The sequence below is a fragment of the Simochromis diagramma genome, unplaced genomic scaffold (genome assembly GCF_900408965.1).
Source record: "Simochromis diagramma unplaced genomic scaffold, fSimDia1.1 OVJJ01000483.1, whole genome shotgun sequence".
Taxonomy (NCBI): Eukaryota; Metazoa; Chordata; class Actinopteri; order Cichliformes; family Cichlidae; genus Simochromis; species Simochromis diagramma.
Genome location: NW_024386835.1, coordinates 5,840,901 through 5,859,879, shown reverse-complemented (window position 1 = coordinate 5,859,879; position 18,979 = coordinate 5,840,901). Strand labels below are relative to the sequence as shown.

At 39.9% G+C, this 18,979-nt stretch overlaps 1 protein-coding gene across 5 annotated transcripts in view; it reads right to left on the bottom strand.

Annotated features, from left to right (window-relative positions):
* dlgap4b (discs, large (Drosophila) homolog-associated protein 4b) overlaps positions 1-18,979 on the bottom strand; it is a 125,693-nt gene that overhangs the window by 29,167 nt on the left and 77,547 nt on the right. The window contains exon 3 of one of the 5 annotated variants that reach the window (XM_040029011.1): positions 16,002-16,083. The exons of 1 other annotated variant lie outside the window; for it this stretch is intronic. The gene's annotated coding sequence lies outside the window, so the exon portion shown is untranslated. The remainder of the gene's footprint in view (positions 1-16,001; positions 16,084-18,979) is intronic. 3 more of the 5 variants (XM_040029010.1, XM_040029014.1, XM_040029013.1) reach the window with 3 other exon arrangements.

The window sequence follows — 18,979 nt, the reverse complement described above, 5'->3', positions numbered from 1 at the left end:
GGGAGGAAAAGAAAGAAAGAGAGAAAGAAAAAAGGAGAAAAATGGCTGCCAAGGGAGCAAAAGAGTTCAATGAGGTCAGTTTTTCAATGAGTTCAGTGAGTGCCTAGATAAAGCAAAGAAGATACTTCTTCTTTTTTTCTTTGAGGAACGGTAATCAGATGGTACTGGAGGAGGAGATGTGTGGCAGCGTAACGTCTGATGCATGTGTTTATTCCAGAAAGGTGTGAAGGTGTAAATAAGTGTGAATATGTGAGACATATGCGTGTGAGAGATAATAATTGCCTACGGCTGGCTGAGATCTTAGAATTTCCATACCTTTGTTTTATGTTGTAAGGGTTTTGCAAGTTCAGGTGAAAAGTAATTGAATATTTCGTGTATGTGTGTGTGAGCGAACACACACACGTATGCATACCTGGATGCATGTGTGAGTTATATTATTAATAATAAATAGTGTACATGGATGTGCATTGGTGTGTGTGTGTGAGCAAAGCAGGCTAACCTTGTCCTAATTACAGTCTATCTATTCCATCAGTGCTGTGCTCTGGCCTATTTTCACAGCTATAAATTTACCACTCTCCCCTCTGTTGTGATAGATGACCCACTCATTTTAGCCCTTCTCTAAAGACTGTGAGCCAGAAAGGAAGTCAGTGGAAGACAGTGGCACCACTTCACTACTTCTGATGGCAGTGATGGAACTTTCCATGTCCTCAAAACTATTGAGTTCTGTTCTGGGCCACGCCTCTTAATCTTTGAATTCAGGTGTTTTCAGCCCCATCGACATGCAATATGCCTTTACAAACATTCGTGAGAGAATGAGTTGTTCTAAAGACCTCAGTGAATCTAAGTGTGGTCCTGTGAAAGGTGTCACGGTTACAAGAAATCAGTTCATGAAATTTCTCCCCTCCTGGATGTTCCACAATCAGCTGTGAGTGGTATTAGTGCAACATGGAAGTGCTTAGTCATAGCCACAAAGTGTCAGGCTACATAAAGTTACAGAGCGGGGTTGCCGGCTGTTGAGGCGCTTAGTGCATGAAAGTCACCAGCGCTCTGCTGACTCTATAACTGTAGCCTTCCAAACCACCTCTGTCATCAACATCAGCAGAAAAACTGTGCACTACAGCTTCATGGCAGGTGCAAATGTTGCAACGACGGTTATACGGTCGTTAAGTCTGACGTCACTAGCCGGGTCTGGGCCTAAACTTCCGCTGCAGGTCCATATATGAAACGATCACTATGGCATTACTAAAGGTCGAAAAACTGTCTAAAGTCTTTCATCTTTAATAAAATGATCAGCGTTCTGCTCTACCAGGTGTAACAAATGAGTTTAACATCCAGGCATCCATGAAAACGAAATTTATGACATTTAACGGAGTTAGAAGTTAGCAGGAAGTTAGCTCGCTAGCTTCTATCTAAATACTAGGGGTGCAACGATACACAAAATTCACGGTTCGGTTCGGTTCGATACTTTGGTGTCACGGTTCGATATTTTTTCGATACAAAAAAATGTTCATGCATTTTTAATTTGTCATTTATTAAAATTATAAATATATATTTTAACTCAAAAGTACAGTTTTTAAATTTAACCCTAACCCTTGTGCGTGTTTTTTATTTTGACAGCGAATGCGCACCTGCGGACCACTTATGTGCAGCCCTGGTTATTTAGCTCATCATATTGCAGCCACAGAAGTTCTTTTGTCCATGAAACCATAAAGCTGCACTTTCTTTTTGCCTTATAGTCTGATTTGTCATAACTTCTCCGTTTTGTGGTAAGCTTTTCTTTGGCTGTCACTTCTTCACCCTGACCTGTCTTATTTGGCTCAGCAGAACTGAAATGCTTTTACACGCTCACTCACATAAGCTCAGCGATTCTCTGCGCGATCAACCTCTCACATGTTTAAGCTTGCTGCGGGAGATTTCACTTGTCATGTTTGCATAGTAAGCTAATGATTAATAAGACGATGTCAGAGGAATTGGTGCACAAATTATCATCACTCACAGATCAGTGCTGTCGCTCTCTATACACAGTTCGCACGATTGCAAAGTGAAAGCAAAAAAACAAGCGCAAATTCAAACGCGACTTCAATATGTCACATATTGACAGTGGCTCACCGATGCCAATGACATAATTACCCAGCTACATTTCTGAAAGAATGCAAAAGCATTGACATATATTTTTCCTACAATAGCCCGACGGGCAGGGAAGAGATAGATTTTGGTAGCCCGACTGAAAAAATCGCTAGCTCCGGGACGTCGGGCTAGCGATATTGCAAGCCCTGTATCTGATTGAGGAATCACTCATCTTTGGAAAAGAGAGTTTATTACAGAGAAATGGCTCTTTCCAAAATAAAAGCTATACTATCCGCTTCTTCTGGGCTATATTCTCAGCAGCATAAGGAGAATCATGTGCTAACAGCTGTCTAAATGACTCGGCTAAAGTTAGTAGCATGCTTGTTGTTTTTGTCTTTGCACTAGGATGATGTCGGGGTAAATGTGCAGTCATATTCGTTGTGTTCCCACTAGTGCTTTCAGGTTAATCTCGTTGAAATGACCTTAACGCCACAACACGGCAAATCTCCGTTAACGAGCTACCGCCGATCGCTCTGTGCATGGGGCTAGACGGCAAACACGTTAACGAGCTAACTGCGCTAACACACTAGTTCACACCAATGTAATTGAGCATTGCATGGCACATCCAACATACTGTTTTACTTTAGTCCATGACTCGCTTACCTTCAGGGTCATACGTCACATGAAAACCAAAATAATTCCAAACGCCAGATCTGAATGAGGTTCAATTTGCCTGTTGCAAGTAGAGCTTAACTTCTGTCTCGCTAGCTTGCCCTGCGCTCTTCCTTCTGACTATGCTGTCTGTGTTGAGCGCTCAGTGGATCTGCGCTCGACAGTGCAGCCTAGGCGGAGTAGTCGAACACAGATTCACTGAGCGCTCAACACAGACAGCATCGTCAGAAGGAAAGTTGATAAAATAAATGACAAATGTTGTATTGTTCGATACATATGCGTACCGAACCGAAAGCACTGTATCGAACGGTTCAATATCGATACGAATATCGTTGCACCCCTACTAAATACAATATAGCATGTCCTGACTGCGGGGTTTTGGAAACAAATTCAAACGTACAGCTCTGTTATCACTTCCAACATAAACGAAGACAGAAAACTAAACAGCAGTGACGTTTGTAGGGTTACTGAAGTTTGGCTAGCTGGTATATGTGTATGGTATATATGGTATATGCTGGTATATGTGCTACGTGACCGCTAGCTACACAGCTATGTTAGCATAATATAAACAAACTAACTTTTTTTCCATTCGATAAAAGTTAACGTGAGTGTTCTCGGTGGTCAGGAACAAATGTAATCGCATGGCAGGATGCTGTAAAAGGACCAAAGGATAAATGATGATAAACGGATCAAGGGATACGTCCTTGATAAATCCCTTAAAATCGCAGCTTTGGCGTATGCAGATGACGTGACGGTGATAATTAGAAACCAAAATGAACTGTCTTCAGTTATGGAGATATTACACCATTACGAACAGGCATCAGGTGCCAAGCTGAACCAAGACAAAACTGAAGGGGTGTGGCTTGGACATCCGACCAGACAACCTAAAATGATGATCTCTCTATGTAGGGAGATTAAAATTTTAGGTATATGGATTGATAATACTGACTCTAGTTTACTAAATTGGAATAAGAAAGAAAATGAAATTAAAATGGAAATTATGAAATGGGAAAATAAAGATACAAATTATAAAACACGTATTAATATTGTAAAAACACACATAATTTCGAAACTTCTTTTCCTTGCCGCAATTTTTCCTCCTCCGAGAACAACTGTAATGAAAATAAGTAAGATGTGCATTAAATTTATCTGGGGATCCAATCGAGAAGTGACTAAGAGAAAATTTTTGTACAAGAGTAAGAAGCACGGGGGTTTGGGAGCCCCAGACTTAGAGATTGTTTTGTGAATTCCTTTTATAAAAATTACTCAAAGCGCAATTTCTCGGGGTGCCCCGTGGGTTCGAGGGAAGGAGCAATTGTGGCAAAAGAAAAGAGGCAGGGCCAGAGCGGGCGTTCCATACCACAGACTTATGTTTGGTGACTTATCAAGTCAATGGGAACAATATAGTTTAAATATTCTCCAAGATAATACGAAAAATATCTATAAAAAAATTAATGAAACCAAAAATGAAGGTGTAATTCAATATAAGTATGCAAATGAAGATGAAAACCTTTCAATAGTTAAAAATATACAAGACAAATTATTATCTGAAAGCATGAGAGACGTGGTATGGCTCATCTCGCTCGGGCGCCTCCCTGTGAGAGCGGTGGTACAATGGAGTTGCTTTGTTACCACCATGAAATGTCCTATGACAGACTGTGATGAAGATGAGACCCTAGAACATCTTCTATTGGATTGTTATAGGACAACTGAGATCAGGCAGAAGATGACAGAGATTGGCTATGATGTGGATGTTAATATTAAAGCAGTTAAATATGGTTTGTTTAAAGAAAAAAATGTGTGATGACAAAAGGAGACTCTTTTGGTTAGTAATGTGTGTAATAAACACACATATTTGGAAAACTCGTGCCAAAGGAGTACTTGAACAAAAGATGATAAGTAGTGATGTGGTGAGTAAACATATCATTACAGACCTGCGGAGAAGACGAACAATGGACCTGAAACTTGGGAAAGTTTTCCCCTGGAACGAATTAAAACTGTAAGTCTTGTGAACGTTGTGTGGACTCAGATGCTAGATTTTCCTCCTTGTTTCTCCTTTTTGTATGTGCTCATGGTTTTGTATATGTAATTGTATGTGTATGTGCATTTTATATGTAAACTTGTTTACTTTAAAAAAAAAAAAAAAAAGTAAAAGGACCAAACTTCAGCCAGGAGAACAACTGAGATAATCCATCCACATTACGAGGTTAGTCATTCATATACTGCTGCATGGGCTGGGCTGTAGTTACATCCTAAGGTTTTAAAAACTGAGCTTAAATAAATGATTAGCGGTAATAAAAGCCGAGGGAGGTCAACAGTGATCACTGACTGTTTTAGGAGCTTTTTGAGATTAAATAGAAGAAAATACAAATCATTAAACATGTTAACAACACAAAAGCCATATTAAACGCAGACTACTTTAGGCCCGGAAGTAGGATTCGTCACGTCATCACTTAACGACCGGATAAGGATCAATGGTTATCATGTGTTGGACTTGTGGATGATTCCCTGACGATCTTTTGGGACAACATACCTGTAACTGTAAAAACAAGGACAACTGGATGGAAACTCCATTGTTGTAGGATTAAAATGTAATATTAATAAAGTTCATGATCAACTTCAGCCAGTCATTAAACTATTTTTAAGAAACTTTGATAGAACATTTAGAGATAAGCTAAAATACAAAACTCAAAAGACACAAAAACAACTGTGAACTTATATTCTCTTTGAACCTTGTGATATTTGTAATCTGAAACCAAGTCTTCGCAGAAGAAATGGACATTGCTTACTAAAACTTTGTATATTTTCATATTTGTAACTAACATAGAAATGAATATGCTGTGCACAGTGAAGCACAAAGAGGGTTGTGGGCTGCAGCTGTGGCCTCTATCTCTGGATTTAGGGCAAATCTGAAGGACTAATGCAAACAGACAGTGAGATGTGCATGCAAACACAGAGAGACTAGCATGTTTTTATGAATGTATATTAAATGCTTGAATGCAAAGACACCATTCAAGTACATGTTCTCACACAAAGAGAACCATTTTGTACACCAGGATGTACTACAAAGGCAAAAACACCCTGGTATCCTTACTGGTGTCCTCAGTATTTAGCCACTCGGTTTAATCAGGCTAAACCTGACTGACTGTATGTAGATAATAAACAGGATGTAAAGGGCAAAAAATAGATGGTTTGCAAAAATATATGAGACGGCCATCTCTTTCTTTTGACAGTGACTTACCCCTTTACTAACTTGTTATAAATATATGAACAATTGGGAGAAAAGGAGATGCTGGTCCACTGGTTACACTGGAAGCCCCATTGTTGCCTATTTGATGGATTTCCAGAGTGATCAAGAGTAAACTTTGTCAAATGTGAAAGATTAAAAAACAGCTTAAAGCCCTCAGTGCGTAGCTTCATCTTAGTGACATCCTGTGCTCTCTGTGAGCTGCTGCATTGCATGTGTATGAGCTCGGAGCTGTCAACCACAGACTGTTATGAACATCCACAGCGCAGCTATAAATTCCACCGGGATATGCTTCAAACTTCACCTACTCAAAATGTCCTTGGTGTTAAACACAACGGCCATGCTTCAGTCTGACATACGCATACAGCCTTGACCCCACACACAGGAAGCATCAGTGCAGGTTTTTTTTGCTTTAAAAGTGAATGCCACTTCCTGTTAGGAGGTGTGGGATCATCAGGAAGTGGGTCAACCCTGTGTTCATGACTCACAATCCCCATGCGACATCACAGTAATACCCTAATGGCAGTCTGTCAAGTTATCAACCCGTCGGTAGCACTGGGACGAGCCACTGTCATGTCAAAAAGTCAGCAGGAAAGGCAGAGATGCTACATGTTGTATCTCAACAGAGCCTTGACATTTAGAAAACATGAGATGCAGCCTTTACATAGCTGCTGCTGCCAAAATCACATGGATGAAGGTTAAAAAAACATGCTTTCACAAAAGGCAAGCTGACTGTATGCCAGAGTAAAGAGGCATATAAATATACACAGATTTATTAAGAGCTATGTCTAATAATAATGACTATAGTATTTTAGCAACATTTGGTATGGTTGGGTCCAAAAAACATTTTAAGCAAAATACTCTTGTTGACTCACTGACATTTCAGGCACTATTCATCATCATTTTGCATCATCACTGACAGCTGCATAAAGGGTCATTCTAAAAGTTGGAAAATGTGGTGCATTACATTGGGGAATAAGTAAATAAATGGTACTATATAATGCATACTGAGTGAATTCAGCCACAGGCTAAAATATGCATAAAGCAGAGAGCATAAAAATAAATGCACGGCTTGTGTCATGAAAGTAACTTAAAAGATTAGCATGAATATTTTCTCAGTACTGCTGGCAGTTATTTGCTAGTAGTTTAGACTTGACAAATTCATAACATAGCAGCCCCAAGTTTCTGCAAGTGTCCCTGAACAAAGGGTTCAGGAATATTTTTACTTCCAGGAGATGAAGGTGACTTAGTTGCTTTAAGCCACAACAGCTATTAGACACAGTGAATCAATGTGCCAAACGTCTAGATCCAAACATTGGGTTTGAATTACATTTGAACTGCCACTGCAAACCAGTTAAATTAAACTTACTTGTCTAAATATGTATAAACACATTGATTTTGAGTTAAAAGTAATATATGAAGTTATATATTGTGTCAGATGCACACAAATAATTGTAAATAACTAAGGTATTTAAATAAGATGTAATAAGATATAACTCAGCGGAAACAGCCTGAGGGACACTGACACAGGATCAGATTGTTTTAAGGCTGTGCCAATCCCAGATTAGACTCTGGTGGGTCTCCATAATTGAGGTTTTGCTGACACGTGACTACTGAACACATGGCAATAACTTGTTTGTCATTTTGGATGTATGTAAATCATGGTCATTATATCATTACAGCCTAGCTATCAGTATCAGATGACAAACATCTACCTTACACCAGTAACATTATTTTTTATTTCAGAAGATTATTATTTTTTGTATTCGTTAAACCTACTGACTCACTGATACTCAAGCTCAAAACACATGTGCTCGTACTAAAATCCTTAAAACTTAACAAGGAGCCCTGTCACTACTGGCAGGGTATACTCTGGATGAGTTACCCGACCATCACAGAGCTGACACAGAGAGACAGGCAAACATTCATACTCAGCTTTACATGTAAGGCTAGTTTGGAATCACCTGTTAGCCTTTAAATCATGTTTTTGAAATGTGGGAGGAAGCCAGAGTACATCAGCAGGAACATGGAGAACATTCAGACTCCACACAGAAAGGTCCCAGTCAGGCCACGAGATTCAATGTGATAGAAATGCATCGGTGACAATGCTAACATCCCAATTGTGCTCATGAGGAATCAAGCCACAGTCCACTGAACAACAAGCAATCTGGAAGCATGGTTCCCTCAATGGACAGTCAGTAAATTTACTGTGTAGCAGCACAAGCTTTTCTATATTTTTGAAACTCGCAAAAGCAAAGGAGGCATAATTCGATGAGCTCTCATTTAATGGAGGCAATGAAGCTGCTGCCGGGAATTCTAGGGGAGAAGGAAGGGGGGGACTCATCTGTCCTGATGCAGGAACTGATCGGTGGCCTGACTGAACTGAATCACATTACAGTCATTTTTGCAGGGAACAACAGGAAGCTTGTTACTCATACATGATCCTCAGCTCAGTAATCAGCAGTGTGGGCAACACTGGCAGTCAGCATCTGCAGAATGTCTTCCTGCAGTCTCCTTTCAGTATTATAATATAACAGTGTTTCTGATAATATACATTTTGCACTATATGTCAGATGTAGGGTAACACAAGTAGCAGCAAATATCCCCCCACGCCCCCCCTATGCACACATCCAATTGTTGACACACTAGGCCAGGGGTCAGCAACCTTTAGCACCGAAAGAGCTATTTGGACGCGATTTCCACGCAAAAGAAAACACTGGGAGCCGCAAATACTTTTTGACATCTAAAATGAAGATAACACTGTATATATATATATATATATTTGCCTTTATGCTTTGTGTGAACAACTAAGGTGTGTTGCTTAAATCCATGAAGTGCTATGGAGAAAATTACATTTTATTTATGTAATTAACACATTTTGAACTCTTAAAGAAACATAACAAAAGGAAAGACGCTGAACTAAAATGATCCATGTAGCAAACAAAAACTGTTGTGAGCCGCCACCCTTATATCGCCTTTGGACTTTTGGAGCCTGGACCTGACTTTTAAAAAACAATTGGAAAAAAAGCACTATGCTGCTGAAAAATGAAAAATAGATATTTACAAAATTCTTTTTTTTTTTTTTTTCTTTTTTTTTTGCGCCTGTCTCGTTTGGCTCTTTTGCCATCAGAATTGTTGTCTAAAGGCAAAATTTACAAAATTCTGCCTAAATATGTATTTTACCTGGTTAATGTGTGTGGCGGGGCGTGGTCTGCAGCGCCGCTGCAGGGGAGGCGGACGCACCTGAGCGGCACCTGCAATCACGCCTCGCCGCCTTAATGTCTGTGCCATCTATGCTGTTGTGTTGGTGTGTGTCGGGCTGTGAGCTTTAACACCGGCTGTATACGTACAGCAACCATGTGTGAAAAGTGGTCAATAAAAAGATGCTGAAAAGCGTGTTCATGCAAACATCGTCGGGTCTGCTGTGATATCTTTACAATGGGACCTCTGCTCCTGAACCTCTGCGCACAGCATCTGCAAATCGGGGCTGTACGAAGTCACTTTCATCTTTACGCAGGACTGTAAGTTGTCATCTGTGAGGCGTGAGCGGTGTTTGTTTTTAACATAGTTCATGGTGGAGAACAGCTGCTGACATAACATGGATCCGAAGATCCATTATTGGCTTACCTGGGGTTGAAAGTCTCGATAAATGCACGGCGTTTCGACGGGTATATCGGCTTCCACAAGTGTGACGCTTATTTTGAGCGATGAAAAACTAATAGAATATAATTTTATATTTATATTTCAATATCACAAATATCTTCCAATTTAGAACTACAAGTTAAAAAAGAACTAACATAAATAAAATACACTTCAGCTAATTACTTAAAAAAAAAAAAAAAAATTTTCCCAAACCACGCGGAGCCGCACTAAAAGGACTAAAGAGCCGTATGCGGCTCCAGAGCCACAGGTTGCCGACCCCTGCCCTAGGCTGTCATCTAGTTGACCTATACCAAACCATAGCTTGATACAGTGACCTATGATCAAAATGCCTCTTTCTACCCCTGAGTTATACTGTTTAATAATGCAAGCAAGACAATTTTGTTTTTTTCAGAAAATTATAAAATTGACCTTAAAAGCTTAACACATTAAAATGTCAAACCTTCATCATTTTCTCCTGTCTTATCATCGAAACAAAAATCTTATCACACTGGTGCTAAGCATAATCATTACAGTCGCATTCGCCCTTTTGATCTGATGTATTGGGATGCCAACAACAGTTAAAGAGAGACTGATACAAATGGCATAGGTCCTGTACATATTCAGCTGTAACTTGTATTATTTCTGTTCAGATATACACAGTAAATCTATTGAGTTTGAATTAAAAAAGGGCATACCGTAATTTCTCAAAAATCGACAGTGCGCCTTATAATCCGGTGTGCCTTATGTATGAATTCTGGTTGTGCTTACTGACCTCGAAACGATTTTATGTGGTACACGGTGCTCAAAAATCTGTCAAAAAATGTTTTAGTACGACTTTGGTAAGCTACAAGGCCACACGGCTTAATGGATTGTTGGAGCATTACGGCTAACCTAGTCAGGAGCCTCGCAGACTCTGAGTTATCTGAGTCCAAAACTCAGTCCGCTTCAGGTCCCAAAGCCCAACGAACAATACGGCATCACTGAGAATTAAAAACTGTCTAAATTCTTTCATCTTTAACAAAATGATCAGCATTGCTGCTTTATCAGGTGTAACAATTATGTTTAACATCCAGGCATCCATTAAAACAGATTTTATTCAATTTAACGGAGTTAGAAGTTAGCAGGAAGTTAGCTCGTTAGTTTCCACCTAAACATGATATAGCATGTTCTGACTGAGAGATTTCTGAAAAAATTCAAACGTACAGCTCTGATACCACTTCCAACATAAATGAAGACAGAAAACTAAACAGTACTGATGTTTATAGAGTTACTGAAGTTGGGCTAGCTGTTATTTAATGATGTGCTATGTGATCGCTAGCGACACAGCTATATTAACATAACATAAACACAGTGAAGCTGGAGGATGAACGCTAACTTTTTTCCACTCGATAAAAGTTAATGTGAAGGTTCCCGATGGTTAGAGAAAAAAATGCAATCGCATGGCAGGATGCTGTAAACGGACCAAACTTCAGTCAGGAGAACAACTGAGATAATCCATCCAGAATACGAGGTTAGTCATTAATATACTGCAATAGCAATTCAACATTAATGAATGAATGGTACGGAAGTGGAGGAAGCAAGAAGAATGAGTTGAATAAAGTTTGGCTTATCTGACTGTTTTATTTCACGTAATGTGCCTTATAATTCGGTGCGCCTTATAGTCTGAAAAATACGGCAAGTATTTCCATAATTTTGAAATTCACAAAAAAAAAGTAATCCAAGTTCAGTGCTGCATCTTTGTATCTACAATCCACAAAGGCTGAAAAAGTTCTATTACTCTTTTGAGTCGTTTTTAGGGTGTGATTTACAAATTAAGGCATTTTAGTACTTTATAACTCTTCTTAATCAACAATTTCCCGTGAGGTTTCCTTCCCTCTGTGTTTGAATATCACCACTGAGACTCATTACCCTATTAAACTGCACTAAAGCAGGTAATGTGGATCTCCACTAATAGGATTTCTGAGTCAGAGAAGATATTGACCTTGACAAGAAGGGATGTGCATTTCTAAGCAAATTCATCCTGATATATTAGACCATATACATTTAGCAAATGTTTTGTCTCAAGTGACTCTTCTAAAAATAAACAGATTTCAGAGGCAGAAGTACATCTCATCTCTGGGGATGAAACAGCATTTCATTTTTGCTTTTTAGGTATCTAGCAACAAAGGATAGAAAAGCGGAATGGTGCATGTCACAGTTACGATGTGATTGTGTGCAGCATATTAAAAGGCAGCAGGAAATGGGATGAAATAATCTGTATTCTCTGGAAGAGATAGTTTATATTCTATGTGTAGGACAGTAAGAGCCCTTTAATGCTAAAAATGATTTTCACGCTTGCTTCTTACTGTCTGCACACATAAGAGGCTTTTTAATAGCAAAGGATGAGCTCTTCATATTGCAAGTGCATAGAGAGACAAAACAGGAGTGGGAAAGTGAAGAGACAAAAGAAGTTTTACACTGGGATTGGGTAAAATTGCCACAGTCTTCCTGTTCTTGTGTGCAGACAACTAGGGCAGAGTAATGCATCAATCATGACTGTGCACTGCAGCCCCGCTCTCAATCCTACCTTCTCAGAGCGTGCTCAGTTTTGATCACAATGTTTCAGTACTGCAGTTGCACCCCTTTTCCTCCTTTCTTCACAAAGCCGTCATTGTTCATATTATTTCTTGTTAAATGCTGCTTGAATTGAAAAAAAGATTTGTGTGGTTAATTTTTTATCAGTGCACTTTTGGTACACAGGTACGATACAGAAGCCTGTGTCGAATGCAAACTTTAGATCCAATTTCAACACCTCTAGCATGGCCTATTGTTAGTGTGATGTCTGCTATACCCTCTCATCCTCCACTCCAGGGAGACTCCCATCAGGGGTGTTATGGAATGGATTGAGAGAAGACCTGTGATTGGAGTTTCCTGTTATCTCCTTACCACAGCAACACAGCTGGCAGGACCACTGTTTCTGCAGGAAAGTGGCTGTATGTGTGAACATGTGTGCCTATGTGTTGGCCTGAAGAAGTGTCTGTTCATTTGCCTGTGAGTATAAATGTCAAGGGCCATATCTGCATACTAATGCATTTCTCTGTGTGTATGTGTGACGTGATATAAGAAAACATAAAGACTGCATCGTCTTTGTGTATGTTTTTAGGGGTATATACACTGAGTATATGAGAGCTAGTCAGCTTTTGGATATATGCTGTGTCCTAATCCTTCATTTAAATATGGACACAGTGTAAAACTTCCATTAAAAGGACCAAATGGAGAAAGTGCCAAATACAAGGCATTTTATTTTAACAACCCCTGCTCTGCACAAAGATGCGACATTGCAGACACAATGCTAAATATTACAACTGCGGTTTCTCTATTTTCACGGCTTAACATTATTACATTACACAGTTATGCCAGATTTGTACTAAAAGTCGATATCTACGGTCATTTTTGTCTCTATACCATATATATATGTATAAGGAAATAAACTGGTAGAAAAACAGGGCAACCTGTTTCCGAGAGAATCAACAAGCTTAAATAGGCAGATAATTGAATTTATTTAACCAAAAATAAGAATGAGAAACAACCCTTCAAATTATAGACATTTCTAGAATAATGAGAAATGTTCCTTAGGATGAATTTCTTAGTTGATTAAATGTGGCAAAAACCCAAATAAACTGAGTTATGTAAGAAGAGGAAAGCACGCAAGAAACAATCAGGATATAATGGACATTGTCAAAAATACAGTTTGAATCTAATTAAAATCATCTAATTTTAAACGTCAATATTTCAAACACTGTGCAACACACATAATATTGAATTTACACAATGTTTGGTGAGTGTGGCTAACCTTCCCTGCAGGTTTACATCAACTAACATGTTTGCAATGAATGTGACCCTAATGAATGAATGAATGAATGCCCAACTGTGCTGTTTTTATGAGACGTCTAAAATGTAACTCACTTTTCCACCGATTACAACATCCTGGCACGGACACATGAGAGGCTGCTGACTTGCAATCCTAGTGAGAAAATATTATTATCCACCTCTGAGGGCTTCAGTTCTACAGAGTGTTTTATGGGTTCAACATAGTTCTCCGTTGGCACTGCATCGGCAGACAGCAGGGAACGCCTGTTGCCAGAAAGAGGAAGTATCGAAAGGATGTGGTGCTGATCCTCCAGCCAACTCCACAGAGGAGCAAAGTTACAAAATACAAAGAGCTGAAGTGAAGCCGAGTGTTAAAAACAATGAAAAATGTCCACTGTAGCTACTGTCTGTGCTTTTTTTATTTTTATAATCACTGATTTTTGTTGTTGTTTGTTCTTCTATTACTGTCACTCTCTTTCCTGTTTCAGCCCACTTGTCAATCAATCGGCATCTGACCCATGCAGAGTTGAGCTAGGCGGTGTTGACTTTCTGAAGCTCTGCATGGGAATGTTTGCATGGGTTGAAAGCCATCTCTGTAGGGTCCATAAGCAGTTACCTATTAAAACAGACACAACTGTCTGTTTTAATGATTGATGCTAATGCTAGCCACCCTGGCTTGGTCGGGAAAAATTTGTGTTCCCAGATTAGCTGTGAGTGGCTGCTGGCAGGTACATGGCTAAAGCCCCAACCACACAGGGCTAGAGATCAGTTAGAGACATACTGGTAAATACCGGTTGCTAGGAAAAATGTGTATTCCCTGATAGACTTTGATAGGTAACTGGAGGTTGCTGGAAATCGCTAGGTGAAATTGGTCAAAAAGAGGTACTCTTTGAGATGGTGCTCCACTGAAAACTTCCTTGTGATTTCTTTGGTTGTTGCAGATTGCTGATGTTGCCCATAGAAGACGCTGATTTGTCTGCAAAACACTTGCCAGCTACTCACTAAATTGTAGTGAAACTGTGATGGGTATAGGACAAATAAGTAAAAAGTGGATCTTTTGAAATTTGTTGGTTTCAGTGTAAGGCACAGCTTTTATTTTGAAGGAGAGTGCTCTCTGTTTCATTATAGCTTGGTGTTTAATTAGCAAATGTTTGCACATAAGCCAACATCTTTCATGTAAACAAAGGGAGACCTTGGCAATCCGCTAGCCCCTAAAGTAATCACAAAGAAGTTTTTGGTGCAGAATTCTCTCTGCTACCCATTTCACTCAGCGACAGCCAGCAGCCTCCAACAACTCCTCGCCAACCATTCAGGAAATACACAGGAGGTCGTCGAACAGTCTCTAGGGCCTAAGCTTATTACTCACGGTCTTCAGTAGTTGAATTTCTAGCCACGGTTACAGTAAATGTGCCCCCAAAAAGCTGAATATTTACCACCATTAACACAAAGTCATTGACTAGCATATAAAGCATTTAGCTACTAATGACTTAGCTTTTCCCTCCAGAGTTGGCGAAGAAACAAAGCGTAAATGCTGAAAGCTGATTTTATAATTGCCTAGTAAACAAAATGCAAATGATGTGTCTGCTAATTCTCATAGTTTGTAAGTGGGAAACATACTATATGATCGCCATTAAATAATACCAGATAGTCAACAGATTTTTGAACTGCCCCAAGCTGTCCACACAAAATCAATCATTGCAATGTTTACAGGACAATATGACACAAACGCAATGCTTTTGCAGTGTCTTTGTTATCTAGTCTTGAGTCAAACCTTGAAACAAAAGACCACACTGGGTGCCACTCCTGTCAGCTAAGAACAGAAAACAGGCTGCATTTCACACCGGGTCATATTATGATACAAATGGGACGTTTTTGCAGTGCTTTTGTTGTGTGGGCCTCAGCTTGCTACAGCATGCTTTTAGAAGTGAATGCACTATGAAAGACCGCAGCATAGACTTCACCCTAAAATCCCATGTGTACAGCTGCGGTGCTTCTCTGAAAGTTACAGCTTCTTATCTTTTTCTGTAAGCAGCACTGAGCGAATATACTGCCTCAAGAACTGCTTCAAAGCGACAACAGCAGTTTCCAGGTATACAGAGTGCCAGTCTTGCAGGGCTTTAAATGGAAGCACCGAATCTCCTGGAAAACCCACTGTAAAGTCTCAAATCCTCATCCATTATTGATAGAGCCTTAAGCCTTCCATGCACTTGGGATGACAAACTAAAACCAAAGGCGGCGAGTCCGTAGCACCATACAGAGGGAAAGGGTATTGTTTGAAATTTGAATTTCAATCGTTTCTCCTGAGGAGTGTCATCCTTTGATGTCCCACCAGAATGTCTGCAAGGGATAGCAATTAGCTGCTAATAAATTAGTGTATGTCAGCGGCAAACCCTGTCCCTGATGGGTAGTGAGGTGAAGTGAGGGATAGGTTTGGGGTACAAGGTTATGACTCTGTGCATGCACGAGTGTTTGTGTACTCAATTATAACTTTCAGTCAGTTTAATTAATTTAAAAGCAACATTACCAGCGAAGCGCTGAGGTCAGCCAAGGGACTTACATTGGCAGCTCATTTCTCAGAAGCCTCAATCTGAGTTGGGGGAGCTCTTCTGGAAGATATACAAAGAAAAAGTGTTTCAACATTTCTGTCTGTTATGAACTCATATAATCATGTCATGCTTTCCTTGTTAAGTGACAAGAAAACCTAAGCTGTTTTGTGAAAGACACCCACACACACACACACACACACACACATATTATACCCACGGAGAGCACACGGAGCTGAGGATAAGGCTTTGCCATGCAGCATTGCAAATCAGGACAAAATATACTGATTGTGAACCAGTGCCTGAGGGCAACTTGTATGCAGGCTCAGGCCAGCAAAGTAGCAAGCAGCTCCACCTTGTTGTCTCTGCTTTACGCCCGAGTGTCCTACTTTCGCTCTCTTTTGCCTCTCCCACACCTTGGAGGATATTACAAAGGCACAGAGTTGCTTTAGGACATTTCAATCATGGCAATCTCCCACTCATTCATATTCCTGCTGGTTTTATAACACCTGCAGTGTTACAGAAACTATGACAGCGTGGGATTACAAATCTTTTGACCCCAGGCCTTTCAAAGCAGTCCGTCCACTCACTGTTTTGTCCTATGTGGACTCTGTGATATAATAGACTCCACACAGAGGAGTATGATCAGTGCTTGGACAAAAAAAGTCTCTCTGTGGACAGCTTTCTTTTTAATTTCATGTTGCCTTAGTTAGGAAAAGAAGAGGAGTTCAGGCTTCTCACCGGAAAGTACAAAAGGTCCACACTTTGACAAGTGCCATCAAAAATCCTGGGAGAACCACCCTCGAAGGTCAGGCATCAAACGGCATCCCAGAACTCTTATTTTGCATTATGGATTGAGCTTCTCCTCGGGACTTCAGTGAAAAGAAGGCTTTGTTCATCAATGCCACAAGGACTAAAATATACAGTTGGTAGAAGGGCACAACCTTGGTGTTAGTATTCAGTGTGCAGAATGTGTCATGCCAAGGCTTCATCCTGAAGTATGACAACTTTCGAAAATATTCTCTTTGATGTTTTTACGCATTCATGTGGGAAGCAAACAAAGAGTGTGGATGCCACACAAACAACACAAACATGCAATGCAAACGAAGATACAGAACCCGCCCATAAGATCTTTCGTGCAGGTTTAAAGACAACAGCAAAGTTTAGACATAAATATATATAAATGAGCTGTCAGTCAGAACTGATGAGAGTAGGTTATGTTTAAAATAGATGAGGGTAATTAAAATTCAAAATACCCTGTTTGAGCAATTTTAAATCTGGTCACCCGGATCCAGGGTTAATCTCATGAAAACGCCATAACCGCATTAACGTCGCAAATCTCCGTTAGCGAGTTGACAAGCCGTGCGTGGGGCTGCACGACGTCAATGCATTAGTGCGGTTAGCCCGTTAACGCGTTAGCGCCGTCCAGCCCCATGCACGGGGTGATCCGCGTCAACTTGATAACGGAGATTTGCAGCGTTAATGCGGTTATGCCGTTAACGTCATTTTAACGAGATTAACGCTGACAGCACTAGTAATAAATTTCTGGCAACTTATACTATGTGGGTAAGTTTTAGAGAGAAATGCATGCCACATCTGCATTTCTATCAGTGCGACAACAGTCCTGTGAGGGAACAGTAGTTATTTTAAATTAAAACATTGACCAATGACTTTAATATTCAGAATTGAGGCGGTCTAATATTATAACTCTGTTGATCAAAAGAGTTATGTTTTCTCAGCCATGATGCCTTTTTGCACACGTAAACTGTAATTCTTTCAGACATTTGAATGCACGGAACCGTGAACTAACTGAGCTGATTTCCTTCCTGTAACCTCAAAGTGTTACATATTTCCATGGGCAAAACAATGTTAGTGGTGACCCCTGACAACCTCAACATCTTGTCATACCCCTAAGTAGCAGAAAAATAGTAGAACCTATTAAAGCACTGTCAAAATGGCAAGAAAAAAATCAAAGTTATTTCTGAGCAGATTATCAAACTAATGGATGAGTTTAAAGTTGCTTGACAGCATGGGAGTGTCCCTGTTGCTGGCATCAATAACATGATACAGCAGGCTTCAGCCACATTCAGAGGTGGACCCTTATAGAAAATGCCATGTTCCTAAACCACAACTCAGAAACGGCTATAGACACAGCATTGGGCCTTGAACATCCACAATCATTGTGAAATATGTAGGAGAAAAACACACACACAGAGGTTAGCTTTGATTTTCGGGACAGAATCAACAAACACAAAACTCAAAAGTGCTGTGACCTTTTCTGATAAAATGTCAAGAAAAATTGCAAAGATGCAAACACACATACACACACACATACCTCTTAACAGTGTTAAAGGTCATCTCGTATTGGCTGTAAAGTGTTATTCAAAAGAATCTAAATGGCAAGAACAAGAACATAACCAAACCCGGCCCCTAACAAGAACAATCACCAGTATGGATCGCAGTTATTTTGACACAGAGTAAAAAATGTACCTACAGCTAATGTTTATGGTAAAGCTGATTCTTCTTCACGTTTCCCATGTGCAGTCACATGCACCTTAAGGATTTCTTCAACTCACTGAGAGAACAGACACATCTACACAACTTTAAAACCATTCACAGAGCACAGATGAACTTGAATGGAAGACAAATGAACTTTATGGAGTTTTATGCATTGAATTGTGAATGCATGCCAAACCACTCTTGCCTTGCTTCACTGCCCACTGCAAATTTGAAGGATTAATGTCAAAATGCACTTCACAGCACCAGGTTTGTTGCGGGCCAGAGTGAGATAAATTAGAAATGAGATTAGAAAACCGATTGAGGCGTCAGACTGGAGGGATCTGCTGATTAGGCTCTTCATTTATGGAATGCATTATAAATATCTGCTTTGGGAAATCTCTCCAGTGGGTGGAATGCATTGAACTGAACGTATGCAGAGGAATAAATTAAGATCAATGTT